The sequence below is a fragment of the Pseudophryne corroboree genome, chromosome 1 (assembly GCF_028390025.1).
Source record: "Pseudophryne corroboree isolate aPseCor3 chromosome 1, aPseCor3.hap2, whole genome shotgun sequence".
Lineage (NCBI taxonomy): Eukaryota > Metazoa > Chordata > Amphibia > Anura > Myobatrachidae > Pseudophryne > Pseudophryne corroboree.
Window position 1 is genome coordinate 775,149,365 of NC_086444.1, and position 21,913 is coordinate 775,171,277.

Sequence of the window (21,913 nt, forward strand, 5' to 3'; positions counted from 1 at the left end):
AGAGCATACTTTGGTGAGTACAATCTTGTTGACCTTCTGGTGGTAACCCCTCCCCTCTTTAGGCTACTCTCTCTTCAGCCACTATATGCAGTGTGGCTATTCATTAGAGTACATTCAATTAAGCTGGAGATAGGAGACAACTTGTTCTCACAAACTGTGCTGATAGAGTCTCAGGACTCATTTATTTAGAGCATTAGATGAAGAAACACACACACACACACACACACACACACACACACACACACACATATATACACACACCCACACATTTAAGTATATAGTCTGCAAGGTCTGTACTCTCATCTATTTTACGCAGGGATAGGTTATCCCAAATATATGCAGCTCTACCGTGCAGGACATATGGAGAAATATAAATACATATAAGTCTTATTAACCACTTAACTGACGATTTTCCCCTTCAAAACTGTTCATATAGTTGTTTTTAAAAAATAAAATATTTAATATAGTTTAAAAAGTATTTTTTCAAATATTTAAATATTATATTATGCACATCTGCAGACTGGATCTCCTCGTCAAAAACTGGGGGGTACAGTGGGGCGGCGCGGTCGCATGTGATCTGACCATGCCAGTTAGGGGTTAATGAAAAGTAACAGATTTCCACATCAGAAATTTATGTATAGCAATAAAGGGGATAGAAACCCATTTCCAAGTGAAAGGATTTATGCAAGTGGCCAAGAGAAGTGGCAGCAGCGCAGCATACCATACAAAGATGGCATGCCAGGATTGGATGCAAACATGCTATGATTAAAGGGGAGATAGTTGCTTGCAACTGTGGGGGGAAGGGATATATATGCAGGGAATTTGAAGGGATATATATGTATATATATATATACATTGAAGCAGCCCGGCACTCCCTGAATGCGTTGAATAACTGGCCTGGGTGCCCTCCGGGGTTTTGGTGATGATATGCAGAAAGAAATCGGCGGCACTCCAGGGCTTTTCAAACAAAAGTTGGTGTATTTAAAGCATCACAAAATACAACATGTGACCGACGTTTCGGGGCCCGTAGCCCCTTCTTCAAGGTGTCACACCTTGAAGAAGGGGCTACGGGCCCCGAAACGTCGGTCACATGTTGTATTTTGTGATGCTTTAAATACACCAACTTTTGTTTGAAAAGCCCTGGAGTGCCGCCGATTTCTTTCTGCATATGTATATATATATATATATATATATATATATATATATCCCTTCATATATGCAGGGATATATGAAGGGATATATATGCAACGGAATTTGCTGTGCTATATAAGAAACTGTTAATAAATATATATAATTATTTATAGAAATATATCAATATGTACATCTCTCTTTCCTCCACCACACCCCACACACTGTCTCTCCCCAATGACTCCATGCCTCATTCCCAGCTCCCCCACATCACCCCAAAGCCCTGTATCCCCTCACCAATCCACTCTTACCCCTGGGACAGACTCACCTGTGCTGTACTCCCCAGTATCAAGACCCAAACACTGCACAGAAGGTTATCACGCGGCCCTCACACCCCACCAGTAGAGGCCAGCTCAGGGTATTGGAATCCTGACCAGTGGAGCTGTTGCCATGTCCTGTAACTGCCTGCAACAGAGCTGGACCTGAAAGAGCAAGCACACACTTGCGCTGCACAGTCACTGTGTGTGAGAGGCTCTTGTTACTCTGAGGCTGCGCCTACACCATTTTCAGCTCACTGCCTATTTGGACAAGATGGCATATCCTTGGGCCCCTCTGATCCTTGGGGCCCGGTACAGGTGTCCCCTTTGACACACACACCCCCTGTCGCCGGTCCTGCCCATGTCCCACCTATTTCATCAGGGAATGGACAGGCCGTGGGAGAGAGCCACTGTCCCAAAATTTGTGATTTTCTCAGTTATTCAGCAAGTGTGGGCAAGTATTGCTAACATTCTATGCAGTCACCACTTCAGCCAGGTATGTGCTAGTGGTGCAAAGTAACCTGGATAATAAATATACGTACATACTGTGGCTCCATTTACATGAAGAGTCCAAATCCTGCAGACTTCATGACAGATGCAATGCTCTTTTGAGGCGTGGCCTGTTGTAATCTATTCCAATGTACAATGGAAGGAACTGTAGAAGATACAGTTGTATATACTGTAATATGGTGCACAAGTTCATCAACTTCAGCATCTCCTCAGTGCACAGTTATTATAAACCAGTGTGGAAGGAGAGTAGCCAGTAGAATAAATGCATACATATGCCAACCTACAGTATCCATTCCATACCTGTGTAAATATAAGGACATGGACTTGCGTCTCCAAAGGCTGTTTCCTACATACTATAGTGGTTGAGAAATAATGTGTTACAGGAATAAACAGCTGTTCATTAACATACAAGTAAAGACATACGCAGTGAGGCATAAAGCATTCCTTTTTAACTGACAGCTGATGACTTTAGAAATAAATGGCATTTTTGCTATTTAGACAATTCTTTTTAAATAAGCTAATTTATGCATATTGTTTGTAACCTCTTGCTTATATCCTTTCATTTTTTATGTCATGCTGTGCATTAGCTATACTTCCTTCTACATACAAGGACACTACCACAAGGACAATCACTGTGACAAACCTTGCTGTTAATTTACAAGTGTGTTTTGCTCAGTGTGAGGTATCTTACACGTGTGTCCTGCACAGGATGACTTTGCGTGTCCTCTAGGTAGGCCCAGAGGGCAATGTAGGCAATAACGACCCATCTGTTCACTACTTGCAGAGAGGAACCATCTAATGAAGACAGATGTGGGTCACCCTGTGCTGACAGCCTACAGAGTGTTAATGAAAGCACCTAATGGTCACCTCTTTGTCACCTTTGACTGATTGATAACCAAAAGAGTTTATCCTGCAATAAGGAAGGGGGCAATATTATGTGCCATCCATCTTTCTGGGATATCCTTTTCACTTTCCCACACTCTCATTCTTCACCAGCTTTCTTTCTCTATACCGAGAGAATATGCCAGAGTCACTTTTCTTGCTCAGTGATGTACTATAACTTTGCTGTAACATGTCAGAAATTAATTCTTCTGAAAAACCCCTGTCCACTGAAATGAATGATCACACAGATTCAGGAGATAAGGTCAAAAACACAATGCAACTGGAATGAAATCTTTCTATATAAAGCACAACACTTTGCCAGATAAAATGAAACAGTCATTTCCCTTAATATTTCATGCTAGTTATCTGTATCCCTGTTCTATGCATCACGAAGTGGAAGTGGCTGGTGGCTACAAAATGTCAATTTACGTCCACCTATTAGTCATCTTCAGCAAATCATTTCATTTCCTTGTGACTCATGCATAAAGATTAAGAAAAGTAACTTGTCATCTTCTCTCTTTGGGAACCAGAGATTTTGAATAAAAGGCATAACTATGATAAATCCATATGGGCACAAATACCCAAACAAACTATTTGAGGATTTAGCATAACTTTGTAGTCGCATTCTATAATTATGTATAACTTCCAACAAAAGTATATGTAAACTAGTGATAAGCGGGTTCTGTTTCTCGGAAACCGAACCCCCCCGAACTTCAGCCTTTTTACACGGGTCCGAGCCGTACTCGGATTCTCCCGTGTGGCTCGGGTAAACCAAGCGCGCCCGAACGTCATCATCCCGCTGTCGGATTCTCGCGAGATTCGGATTCTATATAAGCAGCCGCGCGTCGCCGCCATTTTCACACGTGCATTGAGATTGATAGGGAGAGGACGTGGCTGGCGTCCTCTCCGTTTATATAGTTATAGTAGTTAGTTGATCTGATTGCTACTGCTTAGCTTATTGTGGGGAGGATTGGGGAGCAGCTGTTAGGACTCAGGAGGAGTACAGTGCAGAGTTTTGCTAGTTTTTTTTTATCCGTTCTCTGCCTGAAAAAAACGCTCCATACGATATCTGTGCTCAGCCTCAGTGTGCTGCATGATATATCTGACTGTGCTGAGTGCTCACACTGCTTAATTGTGGGGGAGACTGGGGAGCAGCTATAGCAGGAGTACAGTGCACAGTTATGCTGACAGTGACTACCAGTATACGTTTGTCTGCCTGAAAAACACTCCTGTGGTGTCTTTTTTTCTTTATACTATAAGTATAAATGCAGTCTGCTGACAGTGTCCACCAGGTCCATTATACTGTATATAGCAGTACGGTAGGCCACTGCTGTACCTACCTCTGTGTCTTCAGTCACTCGTCGTCATACATAAAGTATACTATCCATCCATCTACATTGTATACCTGTGGTGTCTTTTTTTCTTTATACTATAAACGCAGTCTGCTGACAGTGTCCACCAGGTCCATTATACTGTATATAGCAGTACGGTAGGCCACTGCTGTACCTACCTCTGTGTCTTCAGTCACTCGTCGTCATACATAAAGTATACTATCCATCCATCTACATTGTATACCTGTGGTGTCTTTTTTTCTTTATACTATAAACGCAGTCTGCTGACAGTGTCCACCAGGTCCATTATACTGTATATAGCAGTACGGTAGGCCACTGCTGTACCTACCTCTGTGTCTTCAGTCACTCGTCGTCATACATAAAGTATACTATCCATCCATCTACATTGTATACCTGTGGTGTCTTTTTTTCTTTATACTATAAACGCAGTCTGCTGACAGTGTCCACCAGGTCCATTATACTGTATATAGCAGTACGGTAAGCCACTGCTGTACCTACCTCTGTGTCTTCAGTCACTCGTCGTCATATATAAAGTATACTATCCAACCATCTACATTGTATACCTGTGGTGTCTTTTTTTCTTTATACTATAAACACAGTCTGCTGACAGTGTCCACCAGGTCCATTATACTGTATATAGCAGTACGGTAGGCCACTGCTGTACCTACCTCTGTGTCTTCAGTCACTCGTCGTCATACATAAAGTATACTATCCATCCATCTACATTGTATACCTGTGGTGTCTTTTTTTCTTTATACTATAAACGCAGTCTGCTGACAGTGTCCACCAGGTCCATTATACTGTATTTAGCAGTACGGTAGGCCACTGCTGTACCTACCTCTGTGTCTTCAGTCACTCGTCGTCATACATAAAGTATACTATCCATCCATCTACATTGTATACCTGTGGTGTCTTTTTTTCTTTATACTATAAACGCAGTCTGCTGACAGTGTCCACCAGGTCCATTATACTGTATATAGCAGTACGGTAGGCCACTGCTGTACCTACCTCTGTGTCTTCAGTCACTCGTCGTCATACATAAAGTATACTATCCATCCATCTACATTGTATACCTGTGGTGTCTTTTTTTCTTTATACTATAAACGCAGTCTGCTCACAGTGTCCACCAGGTCCATTATACTGTATATAGCAGTACGGTAGGCCACTGCTGTACCTACCTCTGTGTCTTCAGTCACTCGTCGTCATACATAAAGTATACTATCCATCCATCTACATTGTATACCTGTGGTGTCTTTTTTTCTTTATACTATAAACGCAGTCTGCTGACAGTGTCCACCAGGTCCATTATACTGTATATAGCAGTACGGTAGGCCACTGCTGTACCTACCTCTGTGTCTTCAGTCACTCGTCGTCATATATAAAGTATACTATCCAACCATCTACATTGTATACCTGTGGTGTCTTTTTTTCTTTATACTATAAACACAGTCTGCTGACAGTGTCCACCAGGTCCATTATACTGTATATAGCAGTACGGTAGGCCACTGCTGTACCTACCTCTGTGTCTTCAGTCACTCGTCGTCATACATAAAGTATACTATCCATCCATCTACATTGTATACCTGTGGTGTCTTTTTTTTCTTTATACTATAAACGCAGTCTGCTGACAGTGTCCACCAGGTCCATTATACTGTATTTAGCAGTACGGTAGGCCACTGCTGTACCTACCTCTGTGTCTTCAGTCACTCGTCGTCATATATAAAGTATACTATCCAACCATCTACATTGTATACCTGTGGTGTCTTTTTTTATTTATACTATAAACACAGTCTGCTGACAGTGTCCACCAGGTCCATTATACTGTATATAGCAGTATGGTAGGCCACTGCTGTACCTACCTCTGTGTCTTCAGTCACTCGTCGTCATACATAAAGTATACTATCCATCCATCTACATTGTATACCTGTGGTGTCTTTTTTTCTTTATACTATAAACGCAGTCTGCTGACAGTGTCCACCAGGTCCATTATACTGTATATAGCAGTACGGTAGGCCACTGCTGTACCTAACTCTGTGTCTTCAGTCACTCGTCATCATACATAAAGTATACTATCCATCCATCTACATTGTATACCTGTGGTGTCTTTTTTTCTTTATACTATAAACGCAGACTGCTGACAATGTCCACCAGGTCCATTATACTGTATATAGCAGTACGGTAGGCCACTGCTGTACCTACCTCTGTGTCTTCAGTCACTCGTCGTCATACATAAAGTATACTATCCATCCATCTACATTGTATACCTGTGGTGTCTTTTTTTCTTCATACTATAAACACAGTCTGCTGACAGTGTCCACCAGGTCCATTATACTGTATATAGCAGTACGGTAGGCCACTGCTGTACCTACCTCTGTGTCTTCAGTCACTCGTCATCATACATAAAGTATACTATCCATCCATCTACATTGTATACCTGTGGTGTCTTTTTTTCTTTATACTATAAACGCAGTCTGCTGACAGTGTCCACCAGGTCCATTATACTGTATATAGCAGTACGGTAGGCCACTGCTGTACCTACCTCTGTGTCTTCAGTCACTCATCGTCATACATAAAGTATACTATCCATCCATCTACATTGTATACCTGTGGTGTCTTTTTTTCTTTATACTATAAACGCAGACTGCTGACAGTGTCCACCAGGTCCATTATACTGTATATAGCAGTACGGTAGACCACTGCTGTACCTACCTCTGTGTCTTCAGTCACTCGTCGTCATACATAAAGTATACTATCCATCCATCTACATTGTATACCTGTGGTGTCTTTTTTTCTTTATACTATAAACGCAGTCTGCTGACAGTGTCCACCAGGTCCATTATACTGTATATAGCAGTACGGTAGGCCACTGCTGTACCTACCTCTGTGTCTTCAGTCACTCGTCGTCATACATAAAGTATACTATCCATCCATCTACATTGTATACCTGTGGTGCCTTTTAGTTGTGCGCATTAAAATATGGAGAACAAAAATGTGGAGGTTAAAAAAATAGGGAAAGATCAAGATTCACTTCCACCTCGTGCTGAAGCTGCTGCCACTAGTCATGGCAGAGACGATGAAATGCCATCAACGTCGTCTGCCAAGGCCGATGCCCAATGTCATAGTACAGAGCATGTAAAATCCAAAACACAAAAGATCAGTAAAAAAATGACCCAAAAATCTAAATTAAAAGCGTCTGAGGAGAAGCATAAACTTGCCAATATGCCATTTACGACACGGAGTGGCAAGGAACGGCTGAGGCCCTGGCCTATGTTCATGGCTAGTGGTTCAGCTTCACATGAGGATGGAAGCACTCATCCTCTCGCTAGAAAAAAGAAAAGACTTAAGCTGGCAAAAGCACAGCAAAGAACTGTGCGTTCTTCGAAATCACAAATCCCCAAGGAGAGTCCAATTGTGTCGGTTGCGATGCCTGACCTTCCCAACACTGGACGGGAAGAGCTTGCACCTTTCACCATTGCACGCCCCCTGCAAGTGCTGGAAGGAGCACCCGCAGTCCAGTTCCTGATAGTCAAATTGAAGATGTCACTGTTGAAGTACACCAGGATGAGGATATGGGTGTTGCTGGCACTGGGGAGGAAATTGACAAGGAGGATTCTGATGGTGAGGTGGTTTGTTTAAGTCAGGCACCCGGGGAGACACCTTTTGTCCGTGGGACGAATATGGCCATTGACATGCCTGGTCAAAATACAAAAAAATCAGCTCTTCGGTGTGGAATTATTTCAACACAAATGCGGACAACAGGTGTCAAGCCGTGTGTTGCCTTTGTCAAGTGGTAATAAGTAGGGGTGAGGACGTTAACCACCTCGGAACATCCTCCCTTATACGTCACCTGCAGCGCATTTATCATAAGTCAGTGACAAGTTCAAAAACTTTGGGTGACAGCGGAAGCAGTCCACTGACCACTAAATCCCTTCCTCTTGTAACCAAGCTCCTGCAAACCACACCACCAACTCCCTCAGTGTTAATTTCCTCCTTACCCAGGAAAGCCAATAGTCCTGCAGGCCATGTCACTGGCAAGTCTGACGAGTCCTCTCCTGCCTGGGATTCCTCCGATGCATCCTTGAGTGTAACGCCTACTGCTGCTGGCGCTGCTGTTGTTGCTGCTGGGAGTCGATCGTCATCCCAGAGGGGAAGTCGGAAGACCACTTGTACTACTTCCAGTAAGCAATTGACTGTCCAACAGTCCTTTGCGAGGAAGATGAAATATCACAGCAGTCATCCTGCAGCAAAGCTGATAACTGAGGCCTTGGCAGCCTGGGCGGTGAGAAACGTGGTTCCGGTATCCATCGTTAATTCAGAGCCAACTAGAGACTTGATTGAGGTACTGTGTCCCCGGTACCAAATACCATCTAGGTTCCATTTCTCTAGGCAGGCGATACCGAAAATGTACACAGACCTCAGAAAAAGAGTCACCAGTGTCCTAAAAAATGCAGTTGTACCCAATGTCCACTTAACCACGGACATGTGGACAAGTGGAGCAGGGCAGACTCAGGACTACATGACTGTGACAGCCCACTGGGTAGATGTATTGCTTCCCGCTGCAAGAACAGCAGCGGCGGCACCAGTAGCAGCATCTCGCAAACGCCAACTCGTTCCTAGGCAGGCTACGCTTTGTATCACCGCTTTCCAGAATACGCACACAGCTGAAAACCTCTTACGGCAACTGAGGAAGATCATCGCAGAATGGCTTACCCCAATTGGACTCTCCTGGGGATTTGTGGCATCGGACAACGCCAGCAATATTGTGCGTGCATTACATCTGGGCAAATTCCAGCACATCCCATGTTTTGCACATACCTTGAATTTGGTGGTGCAGAATTATTTAAAAAACGACAGGGGCGTGCAAGAGATGCTGTCGGTGGCCAGAAGAATTGCGGGCCACTTTCGGCGTACAGGCACCACGTACAGAAGACTGGAGCACCACCAAAAACACCTGAACCTGCCCTGCCATCATCTGAAGCAAGAGGTGGTAACGAGGTGGAATTCAACCCTCTATATGCTTCAGAGGATGGAGGAGCAGCAAAAGGCCATTCAAGCCTATACATCTGGCCACGATATAGGCAAAGGATGGGGAATGCACCTGACTCAAGTGCAGTGGAGAATGATTTCAACGTTGTGCAAGGTTCTGCAACCCTTTGAACTTGCCACACGTGAAGTCAGTTCAGACACTGCCAGCCTCATCAGGCTTTTGCAGAAGAAGCTGGAGACATTGAAGGAGGAGCTAAAACAGAGCGATTCCACTAGGCATGTGGGACTTGTGGATGGAGCCCTTGATTCGCTTAACCAGGATTCACGGGTGGTCAATCTGTTGAAATCAGATCACTACATTTTGGCCACCGTGCTCGATCCTAGATTTAAAACCTACGTTGTATCTCTCTTTCCGGCAGACATAAGTCTGCAGAGGTTCAAAGACCTGCTGGTGAGAAAATTGTCAAGTCAAGCGGAACGTGACCCGTCAACATCTCCTTCACATTCTCCCGCAACTGGGGGTGCGAGGAAAAGGCTACGAATTCCGAGCCCACCCGCTGGCGGTGATGCAGGGCAGTCTGGAGCAGGGACGTGCAGTCAGGGGAGGCAGGGGAGGCAGTGCCTCCCCTGTCATTCCTGATTAAAAGAATACAAAGAAGATAGTTATGGCACATATTGTGTGTCATAAGTATCTTTTTTATATCATGTTAATGTTTTTACAAGTAAAATTGCTTTGTAAAAGCTTTTGTGCGGCACCGAGAACAGTGCCTCCCGCTGTGCACTGTAAGTGGGCGGAAGCAGGGGGCGGGGTCATGGAAAGGGCTGTAAAAGCCCATTGAAAATAGTAATGCAAGCGGCACCTATGTAAGTGCTGCAGAACAGCAGGGGCATTGTGATTGGGCAGCACTGACAGTGACTATTTCCGGCAGTCACTGCCAGTGCTGTACGGGGGAACATCTAAACGACCTGCACAGAATGGAAGCGTCTGGAGCAGCCAGCGTCTGGTAAGTGGACGAGTCAGTGTGTGTGTGTGTGTCTGACTCGATCTGTTCCCGCGTCTCTGTCTCCTAGGCCCCGCTGTCAGTGCCCCCTGCCCGTCCGGCATTAACACCCCCGCTCTCCGTCCGCGGCGGCAGTGTAACAACTACTGCTGCGCCGCGGCCAGTTTGTGATAGCAGCGCAGCGGAAGGCTTTCATAGCCCTCCCTGCGCCGCATACTCACTGGGACCCGGCGCCTTCTCCCCCACGTGTGATGTCACTGCCACCGCCACCTGGCGCGCCCAGATCCCTGGACTCCACATCCCAGCACCTGACCAAAGTGATGGAGAAGGAACGGGCAGAGCGGGTGCCGCTGCGGGGAGGTGATGTTTGGACGCCGCACAGATATTACAGGTGAGTGCTTTACTGTTGCTTCTCCCTATGCCCTCCCTATCGCCCAACATCTCTCTATGCCCTCCCTACCACCCCTCATATCTAGGCTCTCCCTACCGCCCTACATCTTTATACCCTCTCTACCGCCCCACGTCTCTATGCCCTCCCTACCGTCCCGCGTCTCTATGCCTTCCCTACCGTCCCGCGTCTCTATGCCCTCTTTACCGCCGCGCGTCTCTATGCCCTCTTTACCACCGCGCGTCTCTATGCCTTCCCTACCACCCTGCGTCTCTATGCCCTCCCTACCGCCCTGCGTCTCTATGCCCTCCCTACCGCCCTGCGTCTCTATGCCCTCCCTACCGCCCTGCGTCTCTATGCCCTCCCTACCGCCCTGCGTCTCTATGCCTTCCCTACCGCCCTGCGTCTCTATGCCCTACCTACCGCCCTGCGTATCTATGCCCTCCCTACCGCCCTGCGTCTCTATGCCTTCCCTACCACCCTGCGTCTCTATGCCCTACCTACCGCCCTGCGTCTCTATGCCCTACCTACCGCCCTGCGTCTCTATGCCCTACCTACTGCCCTGCGTCTCTATGCCTTCCCTACCACCCTGCGTCTCTATGCCTTCCCTACCACCCTGCGTCTCTATACCCTCCCTACCGCCCTGCGTCTCTATGCCCTCCCTACCGCCCTGCGTCTCTATGCCCTCCCTACCGCCCTGCGTCTCTATGCCTTCCCTACCACCCTGCGTCTTATGCCCTCCCTACCACCCTGCGTCTTATGCCCTCCCTACCACCCTGCGTCTCTATGCCCTCCCTACCACCCTGCATCTCTATGCCCTCCCTACCGCCCTGCGTCTCTATGCCTTCCCTACCGCCCTGCGTCTCTATACCTTCCCTACCACCCTGCGTCTGTATACCTTCCTTACCACCCTGCGTCTGTATGCCCTCTTTACCGCCCCGCGTCTCTATGCCCTTTTTACCGCCCCGCGTCTCTATGCCCTCTTTGCCGCCCCGCATCTCTATGCCCTCCCTACCGCGCCGCGTCTCTCTGCCCTACCTACTGCCCCACGTCTCTCTGCCCTCCCTACCGCCCCGTGTCTATATACCCTCCCTACGGCCCCACGTCTCTCTATGCTGTCAATGCCGCCCTGCGCCTCTCTATGCCCTCCCTGCCAGGACAGTCGGGAAGTATGTAATAGGTCTTGCAGAAATTTAACTCCAGGCCCATGAGGATCTTAATCTGGCACTGTGTAGGGATACACACTACATGTGTAAGGCAGGTGAGACCTCTCCTCTCCCGTATAGCTCCCTGCAGCCCAGCTCATTACCAGTTCATTAGTAGCCTAGAAATTATTAATAGGAACCACAGGCAGAGCCGCGGAGAACATGAAACTAGCATTTCTGCCCGAAAATGTTTTTTGTTTTTTTAAATTGTGATCACTTTCCTCTCTCGACACTTCACCTCTGTTGCACCTCTATGCCAGATGCTCCGTCGGCTCTCTGTCCTTTGCAGAATCAATCCCCCTTCTCCCCCCTTCTCCCTCCCCCCTCTCGCTCTCTCTCCCCTCCCCTGTCTCTTTCTCCCCTCCCGTCTCTCTCTCTCTCTCCCCTCTCACTCCCCCCCTCTCACCCCCCTCCCTCTCTCTCTCTCCCCTCCTCTGGATTAGAATAAAGTTTGTAAGTATAATTTTCATTTTTACAGGTACCCCTAATGGATTCTACATGGACAAGTGGACGTGATCGGCGTGGGATGTAGGTAAGTAATCTCTCTCTCATTTTACAGGTACCCCTATTGGATTCTACTGGACAAGTGGACGTGACCGGCGTGGGATGTAGGTAAGTATGTGTGAGTGTGTAAGTGTGTGTTAATAAATTTTTACTTTCACGGTGTGTGTGTTGTGTTTTTATTTGGGTATTTTTGTTGTTGTAGAACTACAGGTACCAGCGGGCCCGTTATTTCCCTGCATGCTGGTACTTGAGGTTCTCCAAGTACCAGCAAGCGGGGGAGGCTTGCTGGGCCTTGTAGTTCCACAACAAAAAAACATTCCTTTGTTTTACACACTTATGGCTATCAGCCCGGCACCCACCGCCCAGGGGTGCTGGGGACAGCCTCGGGCTTCACCTCTGGCCCTTGGGTGCCTGGAGGGGGGGGGGACCTCTTGATTTAAGGGGTCCCCACTCCTCCAGGGAACCCCGGCCAGGGGTGACTAGTTGGGGGGGTAATGCCATGGCCGCAAGGACCTACATGAATGTGTCCCCCGGCTGTGGCATTATGTCCCTGGCTAGTGGAGCCCGGTGCTGGTTTTAAAAATATGGGGGACCCCTACATCTTTTGTCCCCCATGTTTTTGGAACCAGGACCGGACTGAGCCCGGTGCTGGTTGTCTAAATACGGGGAACCCCTGTCCAATTTTTTTCCCTGTATTTAAACAACCAGGACCGGCTCAAAGAGCCCGAGCCTGGTTATACTTAGGAGGGGGGACCTCACGCATTTTTTTTCCCATTTTTTAAATCATTCAGACCCTTTTCCATTAAGTTAATGGAAGCCCTGGACAGCAAAATTGCATTCATGTCCTCCTCCCACTCCCTTCCCAGTCCCAAACACTAATTTTATTTTTTTTCTATAAAAAAGTACAATATATCACAAGTATGATGAGCAGGCAGGCAGCGGGCATTGGCGTCATCAGACTGAGATGCAAATTAGTGGCGGAGGGCTGGGTCAGTTGATGGTGGGCGAATTTGTAAGCCATTGGTGGTGGCAGCGGGCATCGGCTCAGGGGCAGTAGTGGGCATTGGCTCGGCGGCGGTAGGGGTCATCGACAGGATTTGGCGGACATTATGGCTGTAGTGCCTCACCAGCCACTGACCTCACCGCACGCCACTGGTCTGGAGCGAGTGCTGACATCTGGTCCGGACTGAAGGACCTGCCAACGATTACTGACATGTCGTCTACTGTCACTGCATATGATTCTCTCACCATTGAAAGAATGGTGGAGGATTATATGAGTGACCGCATCCAAGTAGGCACGTCAGACAGTCCGTACGTATACTGGCAGGAAAAAGAGGCAATTTGGAGGCCCTTGCACAAACTGGCTTTATTCTACCTAAGTTGCCCTCCCTCCAGTGTGTACTCCGAAAGAGTGTTTAGTGCCGCCGCTCACCTTGTCAGCAATCGGCGTACGAGGTTACTTCCAGAAAATGTGGAGAAGATGATGTTCATTAAAATGAATTATAATCAATTCCTCCGTGGAGACATTCACCAGCAGCAATTGCCTCCAGAAAGTACACGGGGACCTGAGATGGTGGATTCCAGTGGGGACGAATTAATAATCTGTGAGGAGGGGGATGTACACAGTGAAAGGGGTGATGAATCGGACGATGATGATGAGGTAGACATCTTGCCTCTGTAGAGCCAGTTTGTGCAAGGAGAGATTGATTGCTTCTTTTTTGGTGGGGGCCCAAACCAACCAGTCATTTCTGTCACAGTCGTGTGGCAGACCCTGTCGCTGAAATGATGGGTTCGTTAAAGTGTGCATGTCCTGTTTATACAACATAAGGGTGGGTGGGAGGGCCCAAGGACAATTCCATCTTGCACCTCTTTTTTCTTTCATTTTTCTTTGCGTCGTGTGCTGTTTGGGGAGTATTTTTTTGAAGGGCCATCCTGCGTGACACTGCAGTGCCACTCCTAGATGGGCCAGGTGTTTGTGTCGGCCACTTGGGTCGCTTATCTTAGTCACACAGCTACCTCATTGCACCTCTTTTTTTCTTTGCGTCATGTGCTGTTTGGGGAGTATTTTTTTGAAGGGCCATCCTGCATGACACTGCAGTGCCACTCCTAGATGGGCCAGGTGTTTGTGTCGGCCACTTGGGTCGCTTATCTTAGTCACACAGCTACCTCATTGCGCCTCTTTTTTTCTTTGCGTCATGTGCTGTTTGGGGAGTATTTTTTTGAAGGGCCATCCTGCGTGACACTGCAGTGCCACTCCTAGATGGGCCAGGTGTTTGTGTCGGCCACTTGGGTCACTTATCTTAGTCACACAGCTACCTCATTGCGCCTCTTTTTTTCTTTGCGTCATGTGCTGTTTGGGGAGTATTTTTTTGAAGGGCCATCCTGCGTGACACTGCAGTGCCACTCCTAGATGGGCCAGGTGTTTGTGTTGGCCACTTGGGTCACTTAGCTTAGTCACACAGCTACCTCGGTGCAAATTTTAGGACTAAAAATAATATTGTGAGGTGTGAGGTGTTCAGAATAGACTGAAAATTAGTGGAAATTATGGTTATTGAGGTTAATAATACTATGGGATCAAAATGACCCCCAAATTCTATGATTTAAGCTGTTTTTTAGGTTTTTTTGAAAAAAACACCCGAATCCAAAACACACCCGAATCCGACGAAAAAATTTCGGTGAGGTTTTGCCAAAACGCGTTTGAACCCAAAACACGGCCGCGGAACAGAACCCAAAACCAAAACACAAAACCCAAAAAATTTCCAGTGCACATCACTAATGTAAACAGATCAAGATTATAGCACAGTGCATTTCTGAACATTGTAAAAAAAAAAAAAAAAACAATTAAAGACAATATTTATTTATATGGCACCACAAGATTTTTCACAGCACCTTACAAAGTACATAAGCAGAAACAGTGCAAACATACCTGTAGCAAGAAAAAAATGCAAAAGACAGAAAACATTGCAGAACATGGGATACAAGTCATATAACCATTGCTGCAGATACTGTAATGACAAAATACCCAAAAAAGAAGCGCTATCTGTTGAACCCAAAGGTTTGGTACCACTGTTGGCAATGGGGAGAAGGTGATGGTACCGTATATGTGAGGGAGAGAAAGGCACAAGGGAAGAGTGTCCTGCTCGTGAAAGCTAAAGGGAAGGGGCAAACAGACAGGGTAACACAGAGGAGAAAGTATGGAAGGATGATAAAGCAGTGGGTCAGGATGAGAGCTGGAAAGCGTTAACAACGAAGTGTGTTTTGAGAGCTTGTTTTAAGCTTTGAAGAGAAGTAAAAAGTCTGAGAGGGAGAGAGTTCCAGAGGTGGGAAGCAGCACAGGCAAAATGTTGGAGTGGGAGAAAGTAATTAGTTGGGAGGAGAGGGTCAAATGTCTGCAGTTTCCACATCTGTCACTTGAGTCTGAAGATAGTAACCGAGCAGGCCATTAAGCCATTGATTCTGATGAAGACAGAAAATGCATATGCAGTTGCAAAACAAGTTATAATAACATTACAGAGAGATAAAACAAGAAGGAAAGTTTGCTACTTTAGCTAAAAATGAATTAACATTTAATTGAGGACATTCAGCCATTATTGGTATCATACTCAGTGAAACCAAGGGAAGAGGCTGTAAAACAAAAGATTACTAGAATCAAGAGGTTAAGTATTGTTTTCCCGGTGGTATATTCTCCACAATACCCTTGCCGGCATCCCGATGTTAGAAATCTCGACAGGGGCTAGGTAAGTATGTTCCTCCATGTCCACTACCCCTCCCTTCCCACAGCCAAGCAATAACCTCTCCCCATAGTGGCCAAACCCTATCCTCCCCCTATGGGTCTAAACCTAACCCCCCTTTCTGCTGCCTAACTCTAACTCTCCCCCTTAGTGCCTAAACCTAACCTCCCACTGGTGCTGTTTGATCCTAAACCCCCCTTCCCGCAGCCTAACCCTTAAAACCCCCCATAGTCTAACCTTAACACCCCCCCCCCACACACGGGTGGCGGCTAAATATAAACCCCCCCAGCCCTAACCCTATCCTGCACTGCACTATACTTACGGTCGGGGTGCCAGCTGACGGGATTCTTGCGTTGGCCTCCTTGCCCTGTCGGGATTCTGGCATAGACATTCTGGTGGGTGTCTGGATTCCGACTGGTGAGATATAGACAGCCGGCATCTTAACCGCATCTCGGATCAAGGGATGAATGATAAAACAAACCAACATGCACAGTGCAACTGTTTCCCAGTAATGGTGATAACATATGATCTGCTACCGCCAATAATAACACACCTTTAGTGGAGACAAGCTGAGGTACAATTTACTGTATATGCTCTAACAGAGATTTGCATTTGCAACCACACCAGGGAAAGAAATCTGTACCAGCAAAATGTGAAATCCTCCAGCTCCATAATCTGCCTCTTACAGCCCATTAATGGATAGAAGAGTCATTTTGGTATGCAAATACTTTGTTATTAACCAGTAGTGTAAAAGTCTGCTATAACCATCTTCTGTCTAACTGTCTGATGTCGCAGAAAACATAGCATTCCCTGAGCTTGGTGGTAAGGTAACTACTACATGCTTATGGGGAGTGGCTTCATGCTGGTACAAGACTGAGGTTCAATGGGGGGAAGGGGGGTGCAAAGTATTCAGTATAATAACATTTTTTGCCTTGATGCAGCCTCAGTCAATCCAGAAACATTTACTTTTTGATTCAGGTTTTGAAGAGCAAACAAATTAGCTTCCACTAGATGAACTGTACTAACTTACTAAGGATAATATTGCTCAATACTCCAACTTAAACAATCATTCATTCAGTAGCTGCTTAACTGAGGTATGAGGGAAGTGGGCGATGAAGTATAAACTGAAACATAGATAACTCTGTCTGTTGGTAGTGTAGTGCATAATAAGAATATCATGACATATACAGTATCTGCATTATATAGATATCCAGGTTGTTCTGTTGCTCTATTTCTATGTATTCTAGTTTGTTAGTAGTTATTTGATGGGGGTGTATAATATGTATATTGGTTAGGATTAGAGATGTGCGCCGGAAATTTTTCGGGTTTTGTGTTTTGGTTTTGGATTCGGTTCCGCGGCCGTGTTTCGGATTCAGACGCATTTTGGCAAAACCTCACTGAAATTTTTTTGTCGGAATCGGGTGTGTTTTGGATTCGGGTGTTTTTTTTCAAACACCCCTCAAAAACAGCTTAAATCATAGAATTTGGGGGTCATTTTGATCCCATAGTATTATTAACCTCAATAAGCATAATTTCCACTCATTTCCAGTCTATTCTGAACACTGAACACCTCACAATATTATTGTTAATCCTAAAATTTGCACCGAGGTCGCTGGATGACTAAGCTAAGCGACCCAAGTGGGCGGCACAAACACCTGGCCCATCTAGGAGTGGCACTGCAGTGTCAGACAGGATGGCACTTAAAAAATTGGACCCAAACATCACATGATGCAAAGATAAATTAAAAAAAAAGAGGTGCAAGATGGAATTGTCCTTGGGCCCTCCCACCCACCCTTATGTTTCCCACCCACCCTTATGTTGTATAAACAGGACATGCACACTTTAACAAACCCATCATTTCAGCCACAAGGTCTGCCACATGACTGTGGCTGAAATGACTGGTTGGTTTGGGCCCCCACCAAAAAAAGAAGCAATCAATCTCTCCTTGCTCAAACTGGCTCTACAGAGGCAAGATGTCCACCTCATCATCATCCTCCGATTCCTCACCTCTTTCACTGTGTACATCCCCCTCCTCACCCCTTTCACTGTGTACATCCCCCTCCTCACAGAGTATTAATTCGTCCCCACTGGAATCCACCATCTCAGGTCCCTGTGTACTTTCTGGAGGCAATTGATGGTGAATGTCTTCAAGGAGGAATTGATTATAATTAATTTTGATGAACATCATCTTCTTCACATTTTGTGGAAGTAACCTCGTACGCCGATCGCTGACAAGGTGACCGGCTGCACTAAACACTCTTTCAGGGTATACACTGGAGGGGGGGCAACTTACGTAAAATAAAGCCAGTTTGTGCAAGGGCCTCCAAATTGCCTCTTTTTCCTGCCAGTATACATACGGACTGTCTGACGTGCCTACTTGGATGCTGTCACTCATATAATCCTCCACCATTCTTTCAATGGTGACAGAATCATATGCAGTGACAGTAGACGACATGTCAGTAATCGTTGGCAGGTCCTTCAGTCTGGACCAGATGTCAGCACTCGCTCCAGACTGCCCTGCATCACCGCCAGCGGGTGGGCTCGGAATTCTTAGCCTTTTCCTCGCAGCCCCAGTTGCGGGAGAATGTGAAGGAGAAGCTGTTGACAGGTCACATTCCGCTTGAGTTGACAAGTGTCTCACCAGCAGGTCTTTGAACCTATGCAGACTTGTGTCTGCCGGAAAGAGAGATACAACGTAGGCTTTAAACCTAGGATCGAGCATGGTGGCCAAAACGTAGTGCTCTGATTTCAACAGATTGACCACCCATGAATCCTGGTTAAGCGAATGAAGGGCTCCATCCACAAGTCCCACATGCCTAGCGGAATCGCTCCGTTTTAGCTCCTCCTTCAATCTCTCCAGCTGCTTCTGCAAAAGCCTGATGAGGGGAATGACCTGACTCAGGCTGGCAGTGTCTGAACTGACTGCCCGTGTGGCAAGTTCAAAGGGTTGCAGAACCTTGCACAATGTTGAAATCATTCTCCACTGCGCTTGAGTCAGGTGCATTCCCCCTCCTTTGCCTATATCGCAGGCAGATGCATAGGCTTGAATGGCCTTTTGCTGCTCCTCCATCCTCTGAAGCATATAGAGGGTTGAATTCCACCTCGTTACCACCTCTTGCTTCAGATGATGGCGGGGCAGGTTCAGGAGTGTTTGCTGGTGCTCCAGTCTTCGCAACACGGTGGCTGAATGCCGAAAGTGGCCCACAATTCTTCGGGCCACCGACAGCATCTCTTGCACGCCCCTGTTGTTTTTAAAAAAATTCTGCACCACCAAATTCAATGTATGTGCAAAACATGGGATGTGCTGGAATTTGCCCACATGTAATGCACGCACAATATTGGTGGCGTTGTCCGAAGTCACAAATACCCAGGAGAGTCCAATTGGGGTAAGCCATTCTGCAAAGATGTTCCTCAGTTTCCGTAAGAGGTTGTCAGCTGTGTGCACCTTATGGAAAGCAGTGATACAAAGCGTAGCCTGCCTAGGAACGAGTTGGCGTTTGCGAGATGCTGCTACTGGTGCCGCCGCTGCTGTTCTTGCTGCGGGAGGCAATACATCTACCCAGTGGGCTGTCACAGTCATTTAGTCCTGAGTCTGCCCTGCTCCACTTGTCCACATGTCCGTGGTTAAGTGGACATTGGGTACAACTGCATTTTTTAGGACACAGGTGACTCTTTTTCTGACGTCTGTGTACATTCTCTGTATTGCCTGCCTAGAGAAATGGAACCTAGATGGTATTTGGTACCGGGGACACAGTACCTCAACCAATGCTCTAAGTCCCTGTGAGCTAACGCTGGATACCGGATGCATGTCTAACACCAACACAGCTGCCAAGGCCTGAGTTATCCGCTTTGCAACAGGATGACTGCTGTGATATTTCATCTTCCTCGCAAAGGACTGTTGGACAGTCAATTGCTTACTGGAAGTAGTACAAGTGGTCTTTCGACTTCCCCTCTGGGATGATGATCGACTCCCAGCAGCAACAACAGCAGCACCAGCAGCAGTAGGCGTTACACTCAAGGATCCATCGGAGGAATCCCAGTCAGGAGAGGACTCATCAGACTTGACAGTGACATGGCCTGCAGGACTATTGGTGTTCCTGTCTAAGGAGGAAATTGACACTGAGGGAGTTGGTGGTGTGATTTGCAGGAGCTTGGGTACAAGAGGAAGGGATTTAGTTGTCAGTGGACTGCTTCCACTGTCACCCAAAGTTTTTGAACTTGTCAATGCTTCTGATGAATGCTCTCCAGGTGACGTATAAGGGAGGATGTTCCTAGGTGGTTAACGTCCTTACCCCTACTTATTACAGCTTGACAAAGGCAACACACGGCTTGACGCCTGTTGTCTGCATTTCTGTTAAAATAATTCCACACTGAAGAGGTGATTTTTTTTTGTAATTTGACCAGGCATGTCAATGGCCATATTCATCCCACGGACAACAGGTGTCTCCCTGGGTGCCTGACTTAAACAAACCACCTCACCATCAGAATCCTCCTTGTCAATTTCCTCCTCAGTGCCAGCAACACCCATATCCTCATCCTGGTGTACTTCAACAGTGACATCTTCAATTTGACTATCAGGAACTGGACTGTGGGTGCTCCTTCCAGCGGGCGTGCAAATGGTGGAAGGAGCCACCTCTTCCTGTCCAGTGTTGGGAAGGTCAGGCATCGCAACCGACACAATTGGACTCTCCTTGGGGATTTGTGATTTAGAAGAACGCACAGTTATTTGCTGTGCTTTTGCCCTCTTAACTCTTTTCAGTTTTCTAGCGGGGGGATGAGTGCTTCCATCCTCATGTGAAGCTGAACCACTAGCCATTAACATAGGCCAGGGCTTCAGCCGTTCCTTGCCACTCCGTGTCGTAAATGGCATATTGGCAAGTTTACGCTTCTCCTCAGACGCTTTTAATTTAGATTTTTGGGTCATTTTACTGAACTTTAGTTTTTTGGATTTTACATGCTCTCTACTATGACATTGGGCATCGGCCTTGGCAGACGACGTTGATGGCATTGAATCGTCTCTGCCATGACTAGTGGCAGCAGCTTCAGCACTAGATGGAAGTGGATCTTGATCTTTCCCTATTTCACCCTCCACATTTTTGTTCTCCATTTTTTAATGTGTGGAATTATATGCCAGTAATATTATTATATCAATAGCAATGGCCTACTGTACTGTACAACTATATACTGTTGGTCACCAAAATGAAGCACACTGAGCACAGATATTTGCAGTACACTGAGCAGATATGGAGCTTTTCAGGCAGAGAACGTAATTATTTGCAGCACACTGAACACTGATATTTGCAGCACACTGAGCACAGATATTTGCAGCACACTGAGTACAGATATGGAGCTTTTTAGGCAGAGAACGTAGATATTTGCAGCACACTGAGCACAGATATTTGCAGCACACTGAGCACAGATATGGAGCTTTTCAGGCAGAGAACGTAGCCATGTCCTCTCCGTTCAATCTCCAATGCACGAGTGAAAATGGCGGCTATGCGCGGCTCTTTATATAGAATACGAATCTCGCGAGAAACCGATAGCGGGATGATGACGTTTGGCTGCATTTGGGTTAACCGAGCAAGGCGTGAAAGATCCGAGGTTACCTCGGACCCGTGTAAATAGGTGAAGTTCGGGGGGGTTCGGATCTCGACGAACCGGACCCGCTCATCTCTAGTTAGGATCTTTTAAACATTTTCTACAGATCAATAATTCATACATTTGTTTAAACTTGCTGTCTTTATCTGTTTATCTACATATGAGAAACAGTTTGTTCCTCATGTCATGCATCCAGTACATGATCTTGGGTGGGGTACATCAATCATCGTACTTTGAATGTGATACATCACATAGTAGCATTTATTAATGCTGTACACATGTACAAATGCAATTAAAAATTCAAATAATAT

At 46.4% G+C, this 21,913-nt stretch overlaps 1 protein-coding gene across 3 annotated transcripts in view; it reads right to left on the minus strand.

Moving 5' to 3' along the window:
- Positions 1–21,913, minus strand: part of STPG2 (sperm tail PG-rich repeat containing 2) — a 1,528,785-nt gene that overhangs the window by 1,205,741 nt on the left and 301,131 nt on the right. The gene's annotated exons all lie outside the window — the stretch shown is intronic.